This window comes from Lygodium microphyllum, chromosome 27 (assembly GCF_053477565.2).
Source record: "Lygodium microphyllum isolate KBCC chromosome 27, Lygodium_microphyllum_v1.1.10, whole genome shotgun sequence".
In the NCBI taxonomy this organism is placed as follows: domain Eukaryota; kingdom Viridiplantae; phylum Streptophyta; class Polypodiopsida; order Schizaeales; family Lygodiaceae; genus Lygodium; species Lygodium microphyllum.
Window position 1 is genome coordinate 108,104,105 of NC_141161.1, and position 22,035 is coordinate 108,126,139.

The following is a 22,035-nucleotide window of genomic DNA, read 5'->3' on the forward strand; positions in this document are numbered from 1 at the left end:
ATTTTCTCCTTCATGGAATGATGCCAACGCGTACAAGGTTTTGGAACTTTTGTTGAAAGAAAAAGGCCACTTTAGTGGCACAAAGCCATCTCGTAGTGGAACCACATTCTATATGGAATGATTGTTAGGGCTTTGAGTTTTTCGTGTACTCACTCACATGCTTGTCTTGGAGTAATGGCATTGATATTTGGTATCATCAATAGGCCCATATGTGAAGCTCAAGGCACTACCTCATGTTACAGCCAATCAGCAGGCTTACCGTCACATGTTGTATCATTTTTACTTGCAGCACTAGAGATGATGGGACTGTTTGCAAGGACAATATTTCTACTGATATTATTTACACCTACAATGTTAAGTGCTCCTTTTGCGAATGCTTTTGGAGATAGCTTCCGGCAGTCTTAGATGCAGCTTGTGTATCATACTCTAGAGTTTGGAGGTGCAGCATTCATCAAATGGAGGTAGTGGGCCGCAACTAGACTAGATCTCTTTCCGCGGGATTTGTGCGTTTGCCTTAGCTATGATTATGAAATTTTGTATAAGTTTTTCTCAAACATATCTCTATGTTTCACGAAATTATTTCATGCTTTGTTTATAAGAAATGTTTTGAGCTAATGGGATGATATTTCATTTCATTCTTATTCCAGCTGTTGAGTTGTTCCAGCTGATGTTTCATTCATTATTCATTGTTTCCAACTGTTGTTTGTCTATTCCAGCTGATGTTTCATTGTTCCCAATGAAAGATGTCCTATCAAGGAAACAGAGAATTCCTGTGATAGGAGAATTCCTGTGATAAGACAGATTTTGACTTTGGGCTAGATGTTTAAAAGGAGTTAGCATGCCCCTTCTCGTTCGTTATTCCATTGATTAGCATCTATATTCCAGTTGATGACAAATTTTTTTATCTATATTTTGTTCATGGGGCCCCACATGTGTTATGTTATCTATAGAGCGGCATCGCGAATCGTCTCTATAGACCTTGTGTTGTTCTAATGTCACTGTAATGTTTTTCTTTAAGTTTTGATGTGATAGATATACTGCTTACATCCCAAGTTTAGTTGAAGGAATTTCTTGGAGATTTTATCCTTTGTAGTTATGTCGCTTATCCTTATTTTATGTGTTGTATATTAAGGAGTGATAAAGCTCTTTTGATGCCTCTGAATAGGCTGTTGTAATTCAAGAGTGATGTAGCTCCTGAGTGATGTAGCTCCTTCTCCGTTGATGTTGTAATCCACGAGTGATGTAGCTCCTTTGATGCCTATGAATAGGCTCTTGTAAGTTCAACTTTGTAATTTTATATTTTGAATATTAATATAATGGTAGGCCTATATAGAGATGTGGGTTTTTCCCTTGAGCCCCCAAGGGTTTTTTCATCCATAGTAAGGGACCTTTATTTGAGCGGGGGTGTTAGCTATATATAGTCTGTCTATATATAGTGCCCCTGTTAGCTATATATAGTCTGTCTATATATAGCGCCCCAGGTCCCCTCTATATATTCCTATCATATGTGCTCAGTTGAAACACTTCTAGGGTTCCACTTCCAGTGTCTCATATCTCTCTTCTCTCCTCTCTTCCTTTCGTCTCTTGTCTTCCTTGCAGTTTCCAACACATATAACATGGTATATGTGATCATGGACAATCATATGGCTTGATTGAGGCCCTGAATACAGATGTTAGTAATAAAGTTACTCTAGAAACATAACTCACAAGTGCATTAGGATGAATAATCACTTAAGTCCATGAAGTTTACTATGTTTGTGAGCATGTGACATTGTATAGGCCTTATGTGACTTATATGAAACAAGACTTTGACAAGAGAGAGTGAAGACATGAAGAGGGAGAGCCAGCACAATTTTTGACGCTGAATAAGGGCACAGGCTGGGAGAAAATCTGCAGGATTCGATTCATGTATGTGCTTCACAAAGTGGAGTTTTGCTATGCAACTCAAGCTTGGGAGTAAATGAGCGGTTGAACCTTCATCTCTTGCCAAGTAAGCAACACTTTTATTCATGCAAGAGCAGAGAAAGAACAAGATTTGTGGCTATCCAAATTGTGTATTTAAAGGGCAGCAACCCATACAAACAGGAGCGCTATTATGAGTTGGGAGGAAGGACTAGGCCTAACCTGTGTATGCTGAGTTTGATCTCCCATGTCAAGAGAGACATTAAAATCACTCCCTTGAGTCCTTTTAGAGTTGAATAGGGATGTAATTGGTCTTCCAATTCTATAATCTAAAGGGCTGAAGTTCATCTACTTGCTTTATTGATTAATCTTGACACAAAGGACTTATTCTTGCTCTTGGAAGCTTACTACCATTGTGGAAGCTTGAAGAGAGGAGTGTCAAGAAGCCTTATTGAATTATTTATGTGAAGAAATTGGGCTGAATATTTTAGCTTGAACAAATAATTGTGAGCAGTAGCACTTATCTTTCCCTTCTTCAAGATTCATGCTCATTTATTGGTCCTACTTGCATTGATATGCTTAATGCAAGTTGATATTAAGCATTGCAGAAGGCAGTATCAAGAGAGCATCTTGTTTGCTCTATGTACATGCTTGGGGCTGAATTAGGTAGCCAAGAATAAGGCTGACAAGGGCAACATGATTTCTTTCTTCTCTCCCACTTCTACATGCTCATTACAAGCTACCTATTGCTTGTTACATGTTCTTGACTATATGACTGCTTTTGTACTTCATCAAAGTGTCTTCTTGGAAGGTTGATGCTTTGTATATGGGTTGAAATAGGTAGCCCATACAGTAATTTTGTGGACACAAGTCATTTTTCTTCTCTATTGCTTCTTATGGTGTGATAGACACTTGTATTTGGTTGATCTATGCACTCCGTGTTAGCGGAAGTATATACTATCATCAGAGGTGAATTCCAGAAGTTTTTTTGGGCTGATTTTGGGCTGAAATCTTCAGTCTTATTCAGATATTTAGCTACAATAGTGTTGTTTTAATTCATCTCTTAATCTACAAAAGACATATTGTCAAAATATGCAAGTATTATGTACTCCTATGATAGGGCAATGTTTGTAGACCATTCATAGATGCTTTGAGTTGAATTGAGAGGAAATTTATCTCTTCATTTCTTGGCTATGGTATCTTGTCCTTAACAGGATCTCTATTTGAAGCTTTCTTGAAACAAGTCTCTTTGCCCTACAAACCTTGCAATTGACTCATAAGCTTTTGTCCCTTTCAGTCTACATTGAATGTAACCATGCAAAGATGGTAGAGATAATTTATGATTGCTCTTGCAATTTAAAAAAACAACCGTGTTTTGAATTAGAGGTTATGAGGTAATACACTTGTGATCTTTGCTAAGAACATGCCGTTGAAAGCCCTGTTAAACATCTTCAAGGATTTGGCTTGAAACCTTCAACTCTTCTCTTATCTCTACCATCTCCGGAGTCTAAACTGTTGAACCCCAAAACATTCTTCAATCTCAAATCCCAGTGATTGACTGTGAAGTACTTTTTGAACCTTGAAACATTCATTGTAATCCACTTGTCTCTTGAAGCCACATCTCCAATTATCTTGTCTAGTTTTCTTGCCAAAGCCCTGTGGTGACCTTCAACCCTACGTGCTGCGACATTGGTGAGCCCAATGTAAAGGATGGTGTAAGAAAACTCCAAGATGGGGGATTCTTCACAAGATACTCTACATTAGTCGGTGCACATACTGTAGTAGACTCAGTGACAACAAATCCAAATGTTACAACAACAACAACAAAGGCAAGAAGAAGAGACGATTGATTCCACACCTATCAAGGCCCTAGAAGAAGTTGGATGTGAATTGAAACAATTTAATGGTCAAAATGTCTTTGTATTCATTCATTTGTATGTTGATAAAATGCTATTCTTTGGTGTACCGCAACATGCATGGAGTCCTTATTTTGCCAAGCTAGCCAAGCATGGTCTTCAAGAAAGAATTCATGGTCCTTTTCAGTAAGATGCAGATTGGGTTGCATTCAAAAAACCCCTACGCAAAGAATTCTTCTCAGAAGACTTTGGTCTAATGACGAAGAAAAGTTTTACTGATTGGGTCGAGAAACCCAACAAAGGTTTAGTTGCAACAACTTTATACCATGAATTAGAAAATAAAATTGGACAACTTGATGATGAAAACCAACAAAGTATGGAAGGTTAGAAGACTGAATTATTTCTTAAGGCTATAGATCCCAATATGCAAGAGAAGCTTGTAGATCACCTAGAGGATGCTACCTCCGAATTAGGAGTCAAGACTACATAAACAAATGTTACTAATGCAATTAACATGACTACTCGAAGAGAGAAAATGTGACTAATACTGGGCTCTACTTCAACTCCAAGAACTCCATTAATGGAGCATGTTCCACCATCTAAATCCCCTATTCCTTTAACTAATCAACCATCTCTTTCTTCTTCTGTTCCTTTTAAAAATGATGTCATGGATAAACTCATTAAAAGCATGCGTGACCTTCATCTGAATCTTACAAAAATTAGTTCCAAGGTGGAGAAGCTAGATGTCAAAGTTGAAGAACGAGGAGGATCATCAACTCAAAGACCCATGAGAGAAGGCTTTAAGAGGTGCTGTATTTGGTGTGACAGCTAACAACATGACAAGAGGGAGTATTTTGCCTTCCATGAGGTTGAAGCATAGAAGCTCGTCTTTTGGAAAGACGAAAAAAATCATGCAGCTAAAACTGGTCTTCCACTGGAGCCAAAATTTGGCAATGGTGAAATGAAGAAAAGATTAGAAGATTTAGCTGTAAAGAATGCCTACGCTGCAATTGATGCAGCTACTTATGGGCTACAAATTGAACCAACTAAATCAAATTTGAAAGCATGTAAAGCCAATGTGCAATCTAAAGTATGGATGCAGGCGCTAGATCAAATGGAATGTGGTAAAGCTAGGAAAGATTATTTGCCAGTGCATTCAAAGAATAACTGGTTGGAAAGAACCGGTAGATTCTTTTTCCACTTTTGCACATTTGGCTAACATCAATCATAAAAAGGTCTTGATTAAGAAAAGAGAAGATGAACCTATTCCTTCCTCTTTTGGCCCTCCAAAACGGGTAACTAGAAGAACTCCTGAACAACCAAAGCCTGCTGAAAATATAACCCTGGATTAAGAGATGGAAGATGCACCACAAACAAAGAAGGCCGAAGGAAAGAAGAAAGGCAAGCAGTAGCTACAAATTGTAGTTTGACATAGAAACTATAACCAATCTCAAACAAGTCCTAGAAGAACAAATTTTGGGAAGTAAAATTGAGTTTACCTTAGGTGAAATTCTTGGGATTTCCAAATATGAATTTCATGATGTAATTATTAAAACACCATATTGGGAAATATGAGAATTTCCCATAAGTTTGGGACACGTGGTCAAATCTTTGGATTTGTCATAACTTGAACATTGTAACTCCAAATTGAGCGCTCTATAGCTCAATAGATTCCATTTTTCAAGTACTTTCCAATGATAGGTCACATCATATAGTTTTGAGAAACTTATGGGCATGTTATCTGGGTGCCACCTTTTTAGTATTCAAAAAATGGGAATTGGGAGATTCCCAAACTCACTAATATTGTGTTTTAATGTAATCAAAAGAAAATGACAATATGTTGGTGATGATGCTGAAGAAATAGTGCGTGCTTTTTTGCAAGTTCTTCAAGTTTTTGAGCAGAATGAAGAGAAGCTCACTGCACAAGGAATTCAACTTGAAGCAATTAAAGAATTAATTGCAACAATTGAAGCTGAAGATAAAGAAAGCATGGATGCAAAAATTAAAGAAGTGAAGGCCGAAAATGTAATGGTTAGCTAGTCCAAACTAGTTGGGCAGCCCCACCTCTAAAAAAGAAGGCCGTCTATAGCACATGCATGATGAGGAAGAAGCTTGGATCATCCCTAGCAGTCACTACTCACGTATGCATTGGGCAAGTCCAACAACAGAGACATTTGTCAAAATTGGAGAAAAAGAAACACCATGTATTGTACTCTTAGACCATGGTTTGAGATAAATGTCATGTCTAGGAGTCTCTATGAAAGCGACTGATGGCCTATAGACGTTGATCCAAGTTGGCGAATGAGAGATGCAAATAATTTTTTAGAGAGCTATATGCTGCATGTCCTAATGTGTAGGTAACTATTGGAGACATAAAAGAAAATTTTCATTACTTTGTTCAAGACTCATGTAGTTACCCTATCATTCTTGGACAACCCTACATTTCTGAAGCCCACTTGGAAACAAAAGCTCTTGATGATGGTTCTTCCTATGCTCGAATCCAAAGCAAGGATAATGAACGAGCTATCCAATTTCTTATTGTGTGTGTTAACCATAATCAAAACATAGATTGATTGCGTGCACTACAAGATACATGCCTCATACTGATGTGCACTCCATGGATCCAAACACGAGCTATAGATCCTCGCCATCCGAAAGCTTGTCCCATCGCAAAGCATCAAACGGACTCTACAAAAAAGAAATAACTACATATCAGTCCATCACACACAATAATGCATTTTGATTAAAATTAGTAACTACGATGTCGAAGGGTTTGTGAAAGCAAAGTCGCGTCTTCGAAAGACCTTGATAAATTTCAGGATAAAAGATCGAATAGATGAATAAACAAGATGAGAAAATAATGTCAGGACTCTGTTTTATTTCTGTCAATAAGAGTTTCAAGATTCAAGATGAAGAAATCCGAGCAACCTCTCGAATGCATAGATCATATATACTTTTCAAAGAAAATTTCCAAAAGTATGGTCTTCATTGATGAATAAGAAAGTGGAAGATCATGGATAATTTTCTGATTCAAGTTCCATCATGATGACTATTTACTGATATTGAGATGGCTTATGGTTCCTAGATTATCATCTGTTGCTTTTCAGTTCTTTTAGCCGTTAAAGGTCACAATCCATGTCCCAGCTCCTTTGGCACCTTCTGCAACCGCAAGGCCAATTGTTCCTAGACCGAATATTGCAACAATTGATCCAGGCTCCACCTTTGCAGTGTTCCAAACAGCACCTAAACCTGTCCAGTATGCATTACTTCAAAAGCATCATTGATTTGGCTCCACCTTTGCAGTGTTCCTAACAGCACCTAAACCTGTCCAGTATGCATTAGTTCAAAAGCATCATTGATTTGAGCAAGTAGCATGTTGTGTGTAATGTACTCATCAACCATTATCTCCTTGTTTAAATACTTCTCAATCAAAACTGGCATTTGTGAGCGGCTTTTGAAGCCACCAAATGCTGTTCCTTTCCAAACTCACCCAGTCACAAGTTAAAAAAAACGGGTGCATATCTCCTGGCCTGCAGCTGCCACGCCTACTATTACAGAAGTTCCCCATCCCTTATGACAGCATTCAAGAGCAGAGTGCATCAGTTTGACATTCCCCACGCACTCAAAGTTGTAGTCAATTCCTCCATCAATCAAGTTGACAATAACCTCCTGAATAGGTTTTTCGTGGTCCTTTGGATTGACAAATTCTGTTATTCCGAATTATTTCGCAAGGCTTTCTTTGCTTGATGCTTGGTAAGCCTGCGCCGAATAGCCCGAGTCTTCTTGGGGCGCAGATCAAGAAGCAATCGCTTTGCCTTTTTGTAAGCAACACGAAGTGCAGCTTTCTGGTTCTGGGACAAGACTGTAAGAACCTGGGCAATAGAAAGCCTAACTACTTTCATTTTGGATAGCTTGTTAGGAGCACCACCGGTGACTTTGGCGACCCTCAGCAGAGCAAGCTCTGCCTTCAACTCCTTCAGCTGGCCCTGCAAGTCGCTTTAACACCCTTCCAATTGGCTCTTCCATCGCTGCCATTTGGACTAAAGCATGAGACCGAGACTCAAAGACAATCAGGAGCACACCCCCCGTGGGCAACTTTTCTTCCCCATTAATCTCAGATTGATAGTGTGCTTCGTAAGGCGTTTCAATCCGTCTTCCTTTCTCCCAGATTCGCGTAATACTTCCCTGTTCTCCCCAGAATGCCCGTTCTTCTGCTTTGTCTTCCTAGCACGACATCATCTTCACATTGTCTTTAGCATCGACGTCCTCTGCATAGTCGCCTCCTCCTTCCAATCCATTAATACTGCTCATTGAAGTCGCAGAGAAAAACGAGTCCTATTCAGCCGCAAAGTACCGTCTCGTCCTGTTCCGAATGCCAGTTTCTCCCTCAAAAGCTTCCCCTCCAATCCTCTCTCTACACTCCTCGTAGCTCCCCCTCCAATCCTCTCTCTGCACTCCTCGTAGCTCCCCCTCCAATCCTCTTCTTCATCTTCATAATCAAGATCTTTTTTTTTAGAATTTTAGATCTCCCCCCGTCTGCATTTGCACTTGAGGAACTTCACTCCCCTTTGCATCTGAGCTTTTTTTTTCCTTTTCGTCAGCTCACTACTCCGAAAAAAAAACCTTCCCCCAAAGCGTGGCTCCCCTGTCCCAGAAAAAGCCCCTATCCACATATCTTTAGAAGGTGAGGAAGACATCGTTTCCAGAATTCTCTCTGCCTCACCAAGATATCCTGATCGTGCTAGAAGTTCAACCAAACAAGTAAAGTGATCTACTGTGGGTGTAATGCCGTAATTATTTGTCATCAACTTGAAAATATATCGGCCCTCGCATGCCAAATTCGCATGACTGCATGCACCCAACAAGCATGTGAACGTGACAACATCAGGTTCCACCCCCTTTTCTTGCATACGCTGAAGAGATCTATGGCCAGGTTACCATCTAAATTTGTGCCACATCCTTTTATCATTGCATTAAAAGATGCAACATCTTGGACTGGCAGACTGTCAAAAATGTTTAACGCCTCGGAAAGGGAACCACATTTGGCATACGTGTCAACCAAAGTGTTGCCAATAAAAATGTCATTTTCAAGATGTTTCATTACAATTTCCATATGGACTTACTGGCCTTTATCAACAGCCACCATGTTGCCACAAGCTTTTAAAGCACAGACAAGTGTGATACTATCCAAAGAGAGATATCCTCCTCGTGCATTTGTTTGAATAGTTGTAATGTCTTCTCTCCTTGACCCTGTTCAACATAGACTGAAAGCAACCCTTCATGCTCGCTACTATACTCATACGCAGAGAATAAATGTAATCACAACAACTAAGTATGCACAAAGTATCAAATCGCACACACAACTTTCGGGTGGTTTTCACACCTTGAATGCATAGCAATACGACATCCACCGCCTCTAATCCTGCGCATCCTCCAGATGGGCCAACTACCCATGATCATTATCATCAAGATCCACAAACAGATCAATCTCTTTGTTATGCATTTCCGGTAGATCAACAAGATTATATGTCATATCATCTGTCTCTTCCATTGGAGTTTCTTGTCGTTGCTCTTCTCTTGAAAATTCTTCCAAAGCATAATCCTCATCATCTCTTTTCTTGAAAATCTTGATTCTTTTTCCAGCAATAGGCACTCTAAGCACTGTTCCATCCAATTCTGTCAGCTCATATGTTGCATTATCAAAGACATGTCTGACTATGTATGGCCCAAACCATCTTTTCACCATCTTCTGAAGTGCAGTATGTTGATTTTCAAGGCTGCTATCAAAGACCAATACCCAATCTCCCTCTTCTATTGCTCTAGGCCGCAAGCGATGCCTGCTGTCAAACCTGACCTTATTCCTTAGTCTAATAACCTTCAACCTGTCAATAGCTAGCTGAATATCCTCTAGTCTCCTCTCCAACTGTCGAATCCGAAGAGCTAAGAGCTCCTCTCTCGTCAAATCCTCCTGCCAAGGTAAAACTGACCAAGTCAAAGCACAAGTCTCAATCGGCATAACAGGTTTCTGGCCATACATCAACTCTGCAGGCATATATCCTGTGGTAACACTATGAGTCGTACGATCAGCCCACAAAGCAAATGGTAGAAGTCTCGGCCATTCTCCAATCCGTCCTCTGCATGCTTTGGCTAATGCTTTCACTATCGGCGGATGCCCTCTTTCACTCTTTCCGTTTCCCTCTGGATTGTATGCTATGGTTAGAGCCAATTTGATTCCTAGCTGAGAGAAAAACTCCCTAGCTTCATCTGCATCCAATTCACCACGATCCGCAGTGATCTTACCCACACAACCATACCTACAGAAAATTTCCTCCAATAAGAACTTACACACTGCACTAGTGGTCTTCGTTCTCAAAGATTTGCCCTCAACATGATTAATAAGATCCTGTCTAGCCAAAACAATGTATCTCATCTGCCATAGACCCATAGGCATGGTAACCAAATCAACTACCCACTTATAATGAATGCATAGTGGATAGGTCGGATGAAGCTCATCTCGATGACGCACTACTAAATACATCTGGCAGTCTCTGCAAGTCTCAACAAAGTGAGAAACATCTCTATACATGCCTTTCCACCAATATTTCTCCTTGATTTTCTCATAAGTAGCCCATACTCCTCTATGACCAGCCCAAGGACTCTAATGAAACTCCCTCATCACCTGTAACTGTGTCTCTCTATCGCAGACAACCCGCAAAGGTAATCTGCCTCTTTTCTTCGGATGCTTCCAAAGAAATCCGTCCTTGAGAAAATAACCATAGGCTTTCCTTCTGATCTTCTTGAACTCTTCATCTGTCCATTCATCTCTTTTGCTTAGTGTACTAAGGTACCTGCCAATTGCAACCAATCTCCAACATAGAGTTCTTCTGTGAAAACCACAATATCATAGACATGACAAACATGATCAACCATAGTGGGGCAGAAATTTCTGCATCATCCTCTTCTGCAAGTAGAGTCTCCTCATCATCATATCTGGCTCTAGAAAACATATCTGCCACTGGATTATCCTTCCCTGCTATGTGTTTAAATTCCGGATTTAATGACTTGATGTATGCAATCCATCTCAACATGGCTATATCCGGAGTAGAGCAACTCGTGATCATACTAATCAATGGCAAGCAATCTGTCTCTACCACAACTGAAGCTCCAATAAAGTACTCCTTGTCACATTTGAGAGCCGTGACAATCCCCAATTACTCCCTCTTGATTTGCGGATATCTCCTCTATCTCTCGTTTAGGACTTTCGCCCCAAACCGAATAGCATACCTATTTCCATCTGCATCATCTTGACCACCAGCCCAACCTATGCCAATTGGACTAGTGTCAACTGTCAATACAATAGGCCTATCACAATTATAATCCGCTTTTCTGAGAGTAGGAGCATTCTGCAATAACTTCTTCAATTTCCGCATGGCTCTAGTGTGGCTCTCATCCAAATAAAATTTCTGCCCCTTTCGAAGCAGTTGATACAAACAATCTGCTATGTGTGCAAAATGAGGTATCCAAATCATATAAAACACACAAGCACCAATGAATCTCCGTACCTCCGAAGTAGTAGAACAATACTCTGCAATCTTGCCTATAGCATTCACCTTATCAGGTGAGGGTTTCCTGCCATAATATCCACACATATGGCCAACAATAACAACCTCATTCACTCCAAAAATAGATTTTTGCCCTGAAAGTGTCAAGTTCAATTCTTCTAACCTGGCCAAAATCTTCTCACATGCTGAAATATGATCAGCCACAAAGTATCTACATCCCTGCTCATTTAAGCTCTCATTCTTCTCTTCTTCTGCACACCCCTTAATGGGCACATCATCCAAGAAAGGCATAGTAAGCTGAGGTATGTAATCACGAAGGACCTTATGCATGGCATTCATCATATGTGCAACAGAATTAGTGGCACCTTGAGGCAAGGTACACATCCTAACAAGCCCAATAGGAGTTCTCATGGTGGTTATGTCCGTGCTTTCCAAAGCCAGCTGAAACTGATCATATCCTGAATACAAATCACCCAAAGAATAGATGGCACGTCCAGCAAATGCCTCTGCAAACTCATCCACAACTGGACCTATACCAACATTCTTGATAGTAACTCTGTTCACTGGCTGCATGTCCTGAATAAATCGAAGAGTACCATTCTTCTTTGGAACTGTAAACCACCTGTTTGAGTATGGTGCAGATGAAGGCTCAAGGATTCCCATCCTGATTTTCTCATTCAATAAATCAATTAATTTTGGCAAGTGTGCTTTAGGCACTGGAATAGGTCGGAGATTCCATGGGATATGAGGAATAGTAAAAATGACCATAGGAGCAACAATATCAGGATTCACACATCCAATCTCATGTGGGACAAAAGCAAATCCCCTTCCATGACGCTCAAGCATCTCCTGAAAGCATTGCTTCTCCATGGGTAACAAGAAATCACCATTTCCAATTTTCAATTCAGCAAGAGTCTCTGCTGAAAATTTATGACCAATATGCTCCGGATTCCTCAAAATTTGCTGTTTAGCAGCCCTCTCTATTTGCTAATCACTGTCAGATGGAAGCGGTACAGCAACCGGCTTCACCTTCTTATCCACAGTTTTGTATTTCGTGTCAACCCTGGCTTCTTTATGCTCTTCTGCATTACATAAACCTTGCTGTAAATCAGTAATTCTGCACTCCAATGGCTGAATATTCTCAGCCCTCTGCTCTATGGACTGCATAGAAACAGCCCCAAACTCTGAATGCTGAAATATTTCAACAGTAAACTCTGTTGGCTGAAAATTTTCAGCCCTCTGTCTCTCTGAAAGGTGATCATAACCAGCTGGAAACTCTGTTTGCTGAATTTCTTCAGCACTCAACACTTTTTGCTGAGTTACCTCAGCCTCTGACTCAATCTGTGACATAAAATCTGCAATTTCATGAAACATGTCCAGGGACTGCACTAATACATTACCGTGACAATTCAGCATATCAGTTTTCAGCATATCTACCATCTCTGTCATCGTATCAGCACAAATCACATTGTCATACATACCATCTATGTGCTCATCATCCTCCAAAATTCCTGCATTTTTCAAAATTTTCTCCTTCTTGCATATATACTGCCTGGCAGCTCTAGGCAACCTAGAAGTCTTCTGATAGCTCATCGAAGTGTTTGCTGTAATCCCAACATAACCGGAGGAGAAAACACTGCTGCTGCTAGGAGGCGAGAACTCCAATCTCCTCTCCTCTGTACCACCATCGTCTCGCGAAAGAGAGGTACCTAATGAAAACCCGAATCCCTCACAGTGGGCAAGGGTGCATCTCTGAGAGTATCTCTGTTTCTAACATGGTTCACACATACAGTCATAAACTGAACTGCTCTCATACCATCTTTACTGCGAATCCGTGCATAAGCAGATCCATCATCCATGACCTTAGTTTCCATGCGCATCTCTGTAATGAATGGCTGACCAAGAATTATGGGATAAGAGCATGAATCCTGCACAAAGAAATGAAAATCCTCCTCTACATCACCAATAGAAACCCTAACACTAGGACAGGCAGCATACAAATCACCTGCAGTGTTATTGGCGGCTCTCATACACCACTCATGCTCTACATCCATAGGCCATCTGTTACTCTCATAAACTCCACGAACTATGAGATTAATCTCTGAACCATGATCAACCAATGCAACATAAGGCACCTGTTTCTCTCTAATCTTTACCATCGTCTCTGTAGTTGCCCTAGCCCAATGGCTCTGCGAAAAGTGACTACGCGGTATCAAAACAGGCTCATCAATTTCAGCATAATGCATAGGCTGAACCCTCTTCTCTACCTGTAGAAAAACAGAAGCATTATCAACCATAACCTCATCCTCATCCTCATTCAACTCCCCAATCAAAACTCCCTGTGTATCAGTGGTAGCCAATGCATGTCTTTTCCTCTTCAGGACCTCCTGAAACTGATCCTGAAACTCTCTTTTTGAGATGCCCAAAATCTCAGAAATAGTGAAAGTCACCTCACTGCCAAGTATCTTATCATTAAAGATTTTCTTCATGTCTGTAGATGTCTCAAAATGGGACATCAATCTGAATCCTGGCTGCTTTCTCTCTCTAGGCTCTTGCCTCTTTTCTCTCTTTTGAGCATCCTCCATCTGTCGATCTGGCCCTGGTCTTGAAGACGGTCCTGCAGTAAGTGGAGTAACAAACTCACCCCCTCTAGTCTTCTTAGCTGCACTTGGATTTTCTTCATCCCTCTTACGCTTCTCCTCAACAAGTACATCTGCACCATGAGATTTAGCCAAATAAGCATAAATAGAGTACCTGTCAACAGGCGAGTCCCAACCTGTCTCTGATCTGATGCTAGAGCCTGCGCTAGTCAAAACAGTTTGCTGAATTTTCCCCTTGTTTGCAGTCTCCATAGCATAAGTCCATAGTGCGGACTGAGTCTCTGATCCCTTCTCAATCTGTACTCCATATCCAGAAGCATCACCTCTAGCTGTCACATAAGAAGTACGCGCAGCCATGTCCTCCACTAACTTCTTCATTCCACCTTTACCAAAGTTGGTAGCAAGTGGAGCTCCTGTCTCAGTCAACCAAATCTTACCATCTTGCCCCCAATATACCAAATTCTGCCTCCTTGCATCCTGGAAAGAGTCACAATCCCTGCAATGCTGATGCTCCGTACTATCACACCAAATACATCTCTGATCTCTCCTAGGTGCACTGGGAGCACTAGAAGAAGTAGTAGGCACAGTTGAAGCAAACTGCTCCTTCAACTTTCCCACTAACTCCGCTTTGACTGACTCAAGTGTCAAATCTGTGATGCCTTTGATTATGTCATCAATAGAGGTAGGCACCGATGGAGCGGATGGTTTTGGAGCAGAAGGTGTAGGCATCGGTCGTGGAACAGGAGGAATAGGTGGAGTAGAAACAGTAGGCACTGGCATAGGCCAAGAAACTGGCTGAGGAGGAGAAGAAATAATAGGGATAGAAGTAGGCATAGGAGCTGATGATGGTGTAGGTGTCATGGAACCATTCTGTAGGCGAGTCTTCCATATCCTCCTCTTGGTCAAAGTCGAGACTGCATCCTGAGCATCCTGCCAATCAGTTTTAAGACCCATAGGCTTCGTGCGATCTTCAAGAAGCTCACCCAATTCTTCTTGAAGAGCAGGATCTGCAGCTTGCAAGAAAAGCTCAACTTTTTCAACATCCAATGCTTTTGTTCAATGGCATCAAGCTGACTATACCTTTCTTCGAATTCTCGAATCAACTCCGAAGCAGCGAGACCTTTGTTTGGCATGTAGACCCACTCTCGGAATGTAACGTGTCCACTAGAATCCTCTAGGACACGTCTTAGCAGTCCATCGGAAAGGTTGTCTAGAAAACTCCACCCAGCACTCCCATGGAATGTTGCGGGTTTTGCAATCTAGGACTTTCCGCGTCTGCCACGTAACGGAAGTGTCCTGGCCGTTTCCCACTTAGGATCGACCGGAATTGTTTGGTCATTTACTAACAGCGACTAGCGTCAGACCTGATCGAACTACTTTACGCAGAAACGCCTGGTCTGAAGCGGATTCATGCTGCACTTCGTTCAAGGAGAATGGGAAACGAGAGGGATGCAAGGCTCGACCTCTCTGCCATAAGGCATAGTCCCATTCTGTTCCCCTAAAATAGCGTGAATCGGGTAATAGTTAATTCTAAGTCATCGTTCTCGTTACTTGTTTTGGAGATGACGATCATCCTCTGTCCGTTGAAGACCTTGAGAAAAGTTCCCGGCTAACCGGGACCACCCATCCATAGGACGGACCCATGGTCCATCCTCCGCACTTTCCTCGGTTTGTTTTAGTTATGTAATTACCTACCACATTAGTTTGACATATACAAACAGCTTCTTTGATTAGCCCTGTTATGCACTGGTTCCTTCACGTAATCTTATCACAGGACATAAAGAAAACAATGCCAAACAACTTCTTTATTATCATTTTATCCTTTTATCTTTGAAATACAAGGAGTTCCCGCCCGTAGGCGTATTCATAATCCGCCCGAAGGCTATCCAGTAATCCACCAGGGATCACTATTCCAAGCTTCCGCCCGTAGACTAGTATGCGGGCCTCGAGATCCAATCCCGAGTCACGTTAGCCTCTTGTGCAGGACCCGGAAGGCGAGGGATTTACGGCTAGAGCCCCCCCTGGCACCCAAGCGTCCTCCTGCTCCAAGTAGAGCTCAACGGAAAGACCTCTCACGGCGGGTTCGGTCCACGTTCCCGGCACGGTTAACAACCCCCTTGGTTAGGGTCAGGCAGGCAGTCGGGGGTAACTGAAGCTGCCTCTCCCTTCAGGCCTTCAACCTGAAGTATTTAGATATATTCTCATCCTTTAGTTCATTGAGCAAACAATGCAAACAGTGCTTTCTAAACTGTTACAAGCACAATCAATTTCCAGTGATCGTTTAGCTGGCAAACTGTTAAGGAGTGACTCCTTTTCTCCGAATGCAACCCGCATTCGCTCCGGAATCAATTGCAACTTGGCAAGATTCCTATCATTCTTGGGTTAGGGTCATACCCTACCAATACTTTAGGTTTTGTTATGGTAGATTCCAGCGACCATGTCGCTTCAATTTATTGGCTGGTCATTTGCTCCCAGGCAAATACCTAACTTTCCTTTTCCTTGGCAATTATTCCCCCAAGAAAAGTGATGTAACAAGATGATTACCCATCCCTTTTGTAAGTTATCTTAGCGCAATAACTTGCCAATATCATTTCAAGAAATGACAAAACTCTCCCGTGGACAAATCTCAAGTCTATGTGATGTTGCAACTTTTTTTGCTCATGTGTTGTATCTATTCCACGGGATCATCTCACCCATTGAATGGCGTATTCAGGTCACGGAATTAACTTCAAGCGAGTAGCAGGGTTTAGGGTGTCTTCTTACCCAACCCATTCCAAATTATATTGGCCCATGGTCCTAGGAATTTCCAACTCAGTCGGAGAACGAATGATCCTTAGGATAAAACCTTAGATCATTTTATGCATGAGCATCCAATTGATTCGACATTTCGTGAATGTGTGTAATATCTTTGGGTTTGCGGTTTTGACTTGGCAGCAAGTGTAAAACTAGGTCGAATTCTAATTGCACTAAACCCTAGTTAGCACTTGGGATACCTATCATATCGACTGAGCCATGCCCATATGAATCCCTTGTGGTTTAGGTTACTTAGACAACTTAATATACTTGTCTTGCGACAAGGATGATCCTTCCCTAAAGGTAATAAACTAAATCTAATGGAGAACAATAGTTACAACTACACCAATACGCGTAAATATGCGATTCACTGCTTCTACACCTCACGTGGTTCACAATAACCCTTATCCTTCCTTGGTAAGGTAAAAATGCCTGATAATCTGAACACTAACTTTCCTAGGTCCTATTAGGAATTACATCAAATAATCATGCCTACAACCTAGTTGCCGATACTTTAGAATCTTATGCTTTGACGAACCTTGCAACCTTTCCTAAATGCGGCTCCTGATGAATGACATTTTAGCATGATGACTATGCAATACGCAATATTCTCCTAGCTACAATGTAGTCAATGAAGCTCATACAAAACTAAAGCTAGCGTTAACTTATTCCATTTTACATGCCACTTGCAAGTCCATAAGATCATTTTCGTATTCCTCTATTTCTTTTCGGATACTATCTTATGGATGCTAACTTTTCCTCGTGGATCATTACAAGGAAGATGTTGCCTAATATGTGGCACGCTTATTCCTACCATGTCTAGAAACCAATTGCACTCGTCAATTTCATTTCTTTTGCCCTAAGAATATGTGTTTAGACTCACTACTTTGACAATGTACCAAAATAGCAACATGCAGCTAGTCTTCTAAGGCGGACAACTCTGGACTCGTAACCGTTTCCATTTCTTGACATGCAACAACCTTGTCTAATGTCTAAAGAGATAATTTATCGAATGTATTTTTTAACGCTACCACATGCATTAAAATAAGCGAAAAATGCAATCTCCCTTATGACTAAGCACGCCTAATCATTTCATTATGCGAAAAGAACTCGAAAGAACCTGGACTTGTGGGCTCGGGGAGATATCCACTTGTATACTCGGAGATGAACCTCCCGTAGTCGTACCTTGTGATCTTTTTGGGGCCATCGTGGACGTGGTCTTGGCTTCTGGGTAGCCTTTGCGGTCTACGAATTGACTTGCCTTGGCATGCAACCTCCCGACCTTTGCCTTCTTCCCTTGTACGTAGGAGATTCCTTTACGGGATTTGGATAAATGGTGCTTGCGGAAGAGGGCTTTATGAGTTCTTTTGGCACGGAATTGATTCACGGATGGCTTGTGGGCTTTGAAGTCTTTTTGTGAAAAGCCTTTTTCGAAGGGTCTTGTGGGAGGTCTTTATGGGCTTCACCTTCTCCTCTTCAAAGTCCCGGGGAGGGGGGTATGAATGGGTCTATGGGGGATGTAGTGGGAAGGGGGCTTAAGGAAGTCCCCCCTCTTAGAAGCTTCTTAAGAAGCTTTTAAGAAGCTTCTGGACTCCTGCAGTAACGTCGAGGGGGGAGTCGAAATTCAGCGGCGGCGGCGGACTGAGGTGGCCTGGCGGCAGCTATGGCGGCTAGCGGACTGGGCGGCTGGTGACTGGCGGACTGGGCAGCAGCGCGGCGGCTCCTGCACGACGACCTCCTCTCCACGGCGACCTCACCCCTTCTCACAGCCCGTCCTCCTGTCCCTTCACGTCCGGCACCTTTCAGCACCCTCTAACTAGGGGGTGTTTATATAGGTCTTGGGAGGGGTGGGGAAGAGGACCTCCACACACGTGGAGGACTCCCCCTCATGTAGTCCGACTTCACTCCTCCTTGGCCATCCCCCCCCCACACTCCCTCTCCTCCAGCCATGCATCGGCTGGGGGAAGGGATAATAATTAAAGAAATTTGCCTTGAATTTATCCAATTGCCCCTTCAAAAAAAAAGGGTGTTCCCACACGGTTTTTACGGTCCTCAACCCCTGCCTCTAATTTACAATGTGGAGGCCTCATTTTTTAGCGTGCATGGTGTGGATTAAGCTTCCAATAATTTCGAAGTAGGGGATACCCTTGCACAGGGTTTACACGGCTTGCGGGAAGTTAATATTTACGGTACGCAGTGTGCGGAAATATTACACGGAATGACCGCCGAGTAGCCATACCAAAGTCCTCAAGGAAGTATTCTTCTTTCAAGGCCTTCTTAAAATCTTGCCAATGTGTATTTTGAATAAAAAGATCATTCACTTTTGTCCTCAAAGCAGGTGTGACAAGACAAAGGAAGTACTTACTCATAAGTCCAGCAGGAACTCCAAAAAACCCCATCTTGATCTCATATGTCTTCAAATATGCTGAAACATTACGCCCGTCAAATAGCTTCTTCTCACTCTCAACTGCTTCAATAGCCTTAGTCGCGCTATTTGCATTCTCCTGCTCCGAATAGAGTTGCCTTTGCTGAGACAACTGCTATTGATGCAATTGTTGTTGCTGCTGCATATACATTTGTGTTTGCTGATTTTGGAGCTGCATATACATCACATGGACATATTCTGCAAAATCTGTTTTAGATCCTCCGTTGAAGTACTTGACGTAGCAGTCATTGATGGAGCTGAAGTAGACGCAGCTGGAGTTGTAGAGGAAGCTGAAATAGAGGCTGAAGTATCTCCCATCCTGAAATTTCTGCGACGTTTTCACGTCGGGTTCACCAAAGATGTCGAAGGGTTTGTGAAAGCAAAGTCGCGTCTTCAGAAGACCTTGATAAATTTCAGGATAAAAGATCAAACAGATGAATAAACAAGATGAGAAAATAATGTCAGGACTCTGTTTTATTTCTGTCAATAAGAGTTTCAAGATTCAAGATGAAGAAATCCGAGCAACCTCTCGAATGCATAGATCATATATACTTTTCAAAGAAAATTTCCAAAAGTATGGTCTTCATTGATGAATAAGAAAGTGGAAGATCATGGATAATTTTCTGATTCAAGTTCCATCATGATGACTATTTACTGATATTGAGATGGCTTACGGTTCCTAGATTATCATCTGTTGCTTTTCAGTTCTTTCAGCCGTTAAAGGTCACAATCCATGTCCCAGCTGCTTTGGCACCTTCTGCAACCGCAAGGCCAACTCTTCCTAGACCGAATATTGCAACAATTGATCCAGCCTCCACCTTTGCAGTGTTCCAAACAGCACCTAAACCTGTCCAGTATGCATTAGTTCAAAAGCATCATTGATTTGGCTCCACCTTTGCAGTGTTCCTAACAGCACCTAAACCTGTCCAGTATGCATTAGTTCAAAAGCATCATTGATTTGAGCAAGTAGCATGTTGTGTGTAATGTACTCATCAACCATTATCTCCTTGTTTAAATACTTCTCAATCAAAACTGGCACTTGTGAGCGGCTTTTGAAGCCACCAAATGCTGTTCCTTTCCAAACTCGCCCAGTCACAAGTAAAAAAAAATGGGTGCATATCTCTTGGCCTGCAGCTGCCACGCCTACTATTACAGAAGTCCCCCATCCCTTATGACAGCATTCAAGAGCAGAGTGGATCAGTTTGACATTCCCCACGCACTCAAAGTTGTAGTCAATTCCTCCATCAATCAAGTTGACAATAACCTCCTGAATAGGTTTTTCGTGGTCCTTTGGATTGACAAATTCTGTTATTCCGAATTGTTTCCCAAGGCTTTCTTTTCTTGATGCTTGGTAAGCCTGCGCCGAATAGCCCGAGTCTTCTTGGGGCGCAGATCAAGAGGCAATCGCTTTGCCTTTTTGTAAGCAGCACGAAGTGCAGCTTTCTGGTTCTGGGACAAGGCTGTAAGAACCTGGGCAATAGAAAGCCTAACTACTTTCATTTTGGATAGCTTGTTAGGAGCACCACCGCTGACTTTGGCGACCCTCAGCAGAGCAAGCTCCGCCTTCAACTCCTTCAGCCGGCCCTGCAAGTCGCTTTAACACCCTTCAAATTGGCTCTTCCATCACTGCCATCTGGACTAAAGCATCAGACCGAGTCTCAAAGACAATCAGGAGCACACCCCCCGTGGGCAACTTTTCTTTCCCATTAATCTCAGATTGACAGTGTGCTTCGTAAGGCGTTTCAGTCCGTCTTCCTTTCTCCCAGATTCGCGTAATACTTCCTTGTTCTCCCCAGAATGCCCGTTCTTCTGCTTTGTCTTCCTAGCACGACATCATTTTCACATTGTATTTAGCATCGACGTCCTCTGCACAATCACCTCCTCCTTCCAGTCCATTAATACTGCTCATTGAAGTCGTAGAGAAAAACGAGTCCTATTCAGTCGCAGAGTACCGTGCCGTCCTGTTCCAAATGCCAATTTCTCCCTCAAAAGCTTCCCCTCCAATCCTCTCTCTACACTCCTCGTAGCTCCCCCTCCAATCCTCTCTCTGCACTCCTTGTAGCTCCCCCTCCAATCCTCTTCTTCGTCTTCACAATCAAGATCATTTTTTTTAGAATTTTAGATCTCCCCCCATTTGCATCTGCACTTGAGGAACTTCACTCCCCTTTGCATCCGAGCTTTTTTTTTCCTTTTCGTCAGCTCACGACCAAAGATGTCGAAGGGTTTGTGAAAGCAAAGTCGCGTCTTCAGAAGACCTTGATAAATTTCAGGATAAAAGATCGAACAGATGAATAAACAAGATGAGAAAATAATGTCAGGACTCTGTTTTATTTCTGTCAATAAGAGTTTCAAGATTCAAGATGAAGAAATCCGAGCAACCTCTCGAATGCATAGATCATATATACTTTTCAAAGAAAATTTCCAAAAGTATGGTCTTCATTGATGAATAAGAAAGTGGAAGATCATGGATAATTTTCTGATTCAAGTTCCATCATGATGACTATTTACTGATATTGAGATGGCTTACGGTTCCTAGATTATCATCTGTTGCTTTTCAGTTCTTTCAGCCGTTAAAGGTCACAATCCATGTCCCAGCTGCTTTGGCACCTTCTGCAACCGCAAGGCCAACTGTTCCTAGACGGAATATTGCAACAATTGATCCAGCCTCCACCTTTGCAGTGTTCCAAACAGCACCTAAACCTGTCCAGTATGCATTAGTTCAAAAGCATCATTGATTTGGCTCCACCTTTGCAGTGTTCCTAACAGCACCTAAACCTGTCCAGTATGCATTAGTTCAAAAGCATCATTGATTTGAGCAAGTAGCATGTTGTGTGTAATGTACGCATCAACCATTATCTCCTTGTTTAAATACTTCTCAATCAAAACTGGCACTTGTG

At 42.0% G+C, this 22,035-nt stretch overlaps 2 pseudogenes; both read right to left on the minus strand.

The window, feature by feature from the left end:
* Positions 1 to 6,870: 6,870 nt before the first annotated feature.
* On the minus strand, positions 6,871 to 20,304 carry LOC148012696 (alcohol dehydrogenase class-3-like; annotated as a pseudogene).
* On the minus strand, positions 7,496 to 7,867 carry LOC148012697 (large ribosomal subunit protein uL29y pseudogene; annotated as a pseudogene).
* Positions 20,305 to 22,035: the final 1,731 nt, after the last annotated feature.